Consider the following 6320-nt stretch of genomic DNA (forward strand, 5'->3'; position numbering starts at 1 on the left):
AATCATTTTAAGACTAAACGTTTTCGATTTAATATTTTCAGTATTTTTGAACTATTTATTGGCATTTTTAGTTTTTAGCATAAACTGTTTTTCGTTCACAATGGTAGGTATAATTACATCGAATTCAAATTCGACACGTCCATCATTTCAGTTAGCCACTCGACACCTGTTGTACAACAGAGCAACCCACTTGCCACGTTATAGGTTTCTAAACATAAGTCAAGAACACCTTATATTCCCGTTGTGTCCGTCCGTCCGTCCGTTAGTTACCAGTAGGCATTGGCACCTAAGTGTTTAAAATATACTATGGAATCGTACATCAATTTTAATGTCATTTATGTAAGTCAGTTTATTCAATTCTGGGCTTAAAATCAATATGAAAAATTACAATTTCACACATCGACATTGGTTTTTCTGATTTAAATTTAAAATAATGTATTATAAATATTACATTTTTATGTTGTTGCACAATATCGATTTACTTGTAAGTATTATGGGTTTCAATTGGATTTTGAATATCATTATTTAATATCGTATTTCGATTTAAAATTACAATTTCACATTTTTACGATTATCATTTTTATATATAAGCTACGAGGGACCTGTCATCGTTGTTCGCGCGCCCGTGTAACAAGCCTAAGAAAATGAAATATTAGTTATTTATAATTTATTATTACCGACGTATGATCCATTTTTTACAGAATTAGCGGTTATCGTTGAGTTTTAAACTTCTATCATTATTAAAAAATATTTTAGATTTTGATTTCTCAGATGATTTTTAACGATTTGTGTCGATGTATAAAACCAATTTTGATTTTGATGAGACGAAAGGCGTATTGCATTTTATTATTACAGATAAACTTAATTTCGGGTTTATCGGATGAAAGCTGAATTCTCACGTCAGGTTCGGCATCAAGTCTGTCTCCGTGTTTCGTTTTTGTCGATACATAAGCTGCAATTCACTATTATAATAAATTCATCATACTTCAATCGTACGCTATCGACCACAAACTCAGTTTTACAAGAGTTCAAGAGCCAATTATAACGATAAAATATTAAAACTGGCTATTGTGCGAAAAGCGATTGAGTGGAGTGAGTCGTACGATTGAAAATACATTTTAAAATAATCAAAATGTGAACATTTTGTCTTTAGTTGGATTTTTTAAAGGAATTATCTTAATTTTTTTAAAAATAGCCCTTATAAGTTTCGTGGACAGTTTAAGAAATATTTATAAAAGGAACAATGAAGTCCGGACTTGTTATATTTGTCCGCTTGATATCTAGGTGATCACGATAAAATATTTATTCTATGTCTCGTCAGTTCAAGACTCGTTATATTAAATGTGTGCTCAAAAAACTTATCTTGACACGAAAATTAGAGTGTCAAAAAAATCTTTCCGAATGAAAAAAGACGACCCAGGTTAACCTAATGGACTTGTAAAACGATTTTCTGAAAATTTGATAAGTATACAACTTTTGGTCTCACAGTCGTCGACATAATATGGAAAGGGTTCCCAAATTGTTTCGACTCGCGGTACTTACTTTTTTTGGACTAAGGTTTTATCCGTGCGCATTTCCCCTAGTCATCAGAGCATGACTATACGGTACAAAAATAAATAAAAACCGAAAAACTCCATTAGAGGGCAGACATCACTGGTGCAATGCGAAAAAAAGAATACTTGCCCTGGTCCGTATTCCTTCTCCACATTTTGAGTTTTTTTTTTATACAAATCCAAAACGTTTTTCATCGTCTTTTTTTCTCTATATATGAATAATATACAATGGGTCCACACAGTGCATCAGGGGTTTTGCCTCGAATATAAGTGCCTGTATAATCCTCCATAATAACCGATGCAGATACCAACGCATATTATGGTCGTGAGTACAAGTCCTTAGCTTTGGCATTTGCTGTAATATTTTTTAAGAGGACTTTTTTTCAAGAAAAATATAAGGACGTTTATGGCGGGAGACTTTGTTTCTCGTTTACTGTTTACGCTATTTTTCAGATTGATTTCTATGCTCTTTTTAATATATTTCAATGCCTAATGATGGATATTAAGTTTTGAGTTATTTTTTTAGCACTTGTTTCGGCGATTTCGAATATCTTTAAGTGCGTCCTACCCTGATCAATGACCTAATGACCTATAACATAATAATATGATATAGCTTGATTTGACCATTAAAAAATAATGTTTATGGTCGCTGAAATTGAACTATAAGTAGGTATATTCTAATAAAATAATATGCTTAGTGGTTGTTTAAGTTGTGAATTGTTTTAAACTCTTTAGTATTGTCAGTATAATATAATATTAACCTAGTATAATATTATTATAATGATGTTATCGTGGTCGCAAATACACCGTAGACAGAAATGGTGTACTGCTGCACACTTATAGAGATGTGAAATTTACCGTTATATTTACGTAAAATTTGTAAAAAATATTTGTGAGTGTAATTTTTATTCAATTTTCAAATAAAGTTTACGCGTGTCCAATTTATTATACCTTCTCAAAACCTTTTTATGAAGTGTGTAGATTTAGGATGAATATATTATTTTCGTTTTACTGTCTACCAACATATATCTAACCCATTCCTAAACGGCTATTATACGACTGTACAGTAAAATACAGTGTCTACAGTCGTACAGGCTACTCTGGCTACCTAAATAAAAGTTATTACACGAGTAATAACATTAACAATGAAGGGTCACTCGATTTTATGAATTGTAAAAAAAAAAAAAATGACCCGGTAAAAAACATCTCCGTAAAATATACCGAGATCACATCTCTATGCACACACATCCACGTGAGCATTTTTATGCTTGTGTTCACCAATATTATATTTTATATAGCATGGTGTATACACGGTTCCCACACAGCATTTGGAAATAATAATATTTTGTGAATATTTTGAAGAGCTTGAATAATGAATACCTACTTGACAGATGATATTGTATAATTTTCTTTCTTAACATTTTTCAAATATGAAATTATTGGCCAAAGAATATAACTAAAATATTTCCTAACTATTTACGAAACTTTTTTTGAAGATTTTGACAACCATATTATTTTCTTGGAAATATTTGTACCATGGTTGGAACACATTAAAATGCTGTGTGGGATATATATATATGGTATACATATAAATGGTAGGTATGCAAGGATGGGCATTAACGAGTTAAAATTTAAGTTAGTTAACTCGTTACTTTTTTTTCAAGCTTAACGTGTGAACTTCAAGTGAATTTTATTTCAAAAGTATCTAAATTAAGTTAATTTTCGTCCAGAGAATAATGCTAATTTCTGAATGATGTTTTTACTTTGATATATCATTTTAAATTTCCCCAGTTATGTTCTCGAGAGTTAAGAAAAATTATCTAATAAACCATATTATGTGTCTGGATTTTTTATTTTTGCAAATAAGCAAATTTTAACTCTACACTAAAGTGTTAAGTTACTTTTAACTTAATATAATTTAATTTTTTTTAAATAACTTAACAAGTTGGAAAAAAATCGTTCACTTGCCCAGCCTTGGTAATATATATACATAAATATATATACGGACGTACACCCGACGCATGACTTAGCTACTTAGAAAAACTATAGATGTGTAGTTGTAGAAAATCAATAATATATATACTCATCTGTGACACAAATGTCTAGTAGTAACAAGACGAAAATTAGGGAATTTTTTTTTGACGGTAGACATTATTTTTGTGCTTGAAATTAAGATTTGAGTTCTTTTTAAGCTCTTATAATATAAATTGTAAGCTGTCTGATGATTTCGAGAGTTTTAAGTCCCGAACCCTGATTATAATGACATATATGACATACGGTATATGCTTACATTGTAAAAAAAAATATAAATTAAATGGTTCACTAATATGTAAATTTTCACTAAAATTGAACTATATAATAAAATAAGTTTAGCTATATAGGTAGTTTAAAATGTGCATATTTTTTAAATAAATGAAAATTCATTGTTATTAATATCTAACTTTTTTTTTACTTAAAAGTTCACCGTATACTTTAAATAAGTATTTAATAAAAACCATTTCACGTTTATTTTCAGAATTCTTTTTTCTTAAATAAATAATAATATTTCAATTTTATTTAAAAAATAAAAACTGCTACCATCAATACAATTGGATTGTACTATGAGTGTTTGTTTTGAATTATCATATTCAAACGTACTTCGATTTGGTGGCAAAAAAAAAGAAAAAACTAAAGTGAAATTACGTGAAAGAAATCGAAATAAAGTTAAACAGTTTTATAAACGAGTAGATTCAACAAAACTGCAAGATTCCGCAAAAATTGCACTTAAAAAAAAAACGTAGATTTTAATTCGTAGGTACTTACATTAAATGCGAGAATACAAACGCGTTTAGAACTTACTTGGCAATAAATCGGACCAGTTGGAGAAATGTTAAAACTGTAACTACATCTCTGCCCTGCTATATTATTATTATTATTATATTAACCTATCATATAATGTGTTAACGTTAAAGCGGTCACAAATACAGCTCAGACACACACTAGTGAGCATTTCTTTTGTCTGTTCTCCCATTTACTGGTAGACCTATTGTATTTACCCACCACATTGTGCACCTTTATGTATATAATACCTATGTACATAATAGTATGTACGCACACGCGCCCAACGCACTGCCGAGTCGCACTGACAGAGACTAATTTTTTTTTTTTTCCGAAATCGATGTGTACTTAGCCTCGGAAAAATATAATATACTCATCGCAGACTCGAATCACTATTATACTATTTCATAGAGCGACAATTAAAGAAGTTTTTTTGACGGGAGACATTGTTTTAATTTGTAGTTGTTTGAATTGTCAGGGTAGTAGATACGAAATTTTAGATTGGTTTTTATTGTTTAAAAGTGCCTGATATGGGTGATATTTTATAACTAGAACTTGAAATTGGAAATATGAGCTTAGGGTTATTTTTTTAAGTATTTATTTCGGTCGATTCACGTGCCCTGAGTCTCAAATCCCGATTTTAATAATGTAATGACTTATTATAACAACTTAATGCGGGGATGTAACAAATCAAAAACGACAAACAACTGTAAGACAATAACAATAAAACGGCTACCAAAAACCGAAAAAAAAATATAAAAACGAAATCAAAAGTTCACCAATAATGGTTCGATTCAACCACGGATACCGAAAACCACGTTTAAGCGACGGGATCAGCTCGCTTGAACTGTATACCTAATATCAAAATATTATGTTTAGCAATACAGTTTAAATTGTGAACGTTTTTAAGCTCTTTAGTGTTACCTATGTCAATACAATAATGCATTAACCAATCATATTGTGACGTTATCGCGGTCACAAATACACCGTAGACGGAATTTTTGCACCGCTACACACACACAAGCTCGAACATTTTAATTTGCGTGTTCAAAAGTGTTCGATCATCATAACATATAATATTATATGCCTTTTGTATTTACTCGCGTATTGTGCGCCTACGCGTATATTATGTAGAATGATATTAATTACTATGGACGCAGATAAGAATAGCACCGAGAGCTATACATTAACAATATTAGTGTATATATAGCTCTCACTGACAATTATTGTCTTATTCACCAGGGACTCGAAATATGAAATTTTATATTTGATTTTTAGTGCTGTTTTTCGAGTTTTGGTATTATCCGCACTTTTATATTGAACGAAAAACAGTAGAAACAATTTGCCATTTATGTGAATCCGCATCAGAAAATCAGAACATTGCCAATACGCATTTCATATTATTAAAATACAATAAAAATACAATCATATTTTTCGGCAGCCCGGGGTAAAGGGCCCATCGAACGGTGTATACAATTATCAGTCCTTATCAGTTATGTTTTTATTTATTTTTGTTTAGTACTCTTGTGCAATGATAATTTAATAAATATGTATTTTATGTAAATAAGTATTTTCCAAAACAAATGTTCTTCTCCGCTATTTTTTCACGTTTGAATGCAATATTATAGTGCTTGTTTTAAGACTGTTTAGGTCATGTTATTATAGAGCATATTTCAATTCTTTTTAGTGCTATAAAATCCGCCGCCTGTTCATCACAGAAACAAATGCCTTGTAGGTATTTCGTAGGATAAAAATTAGGGAAGTTTTTGACCTTTTGTATTATTTTACTCGCGTATTGTACACCTATATACACGGTATGTACATGATTTATACGGACGCGAGCCCGGTGCAGGCCTTAGCCACTGACAAAGACTAGTAGAGATATTGTGTAGCTATAGGTGGTAGAAAAATAATTTACTAATCGCTGACAGAAATGCCTGAAAGACGAAA

This window comes from Acyrthosiphon pisum, chromosome X, assembly GCF_005508785.2.
Source record: "Acyrthosiphon pisum isolate AL4f chromosome X, pea_aphid_22Mar2018_4r6ur, whole genome shotgun sequence".
NCBI lineage: Eukaryota > Metazoa > Arthropoda > Insecta > Hemiptera > Aphididae > Acyrthosiphon > Acyrthosiphon pisum.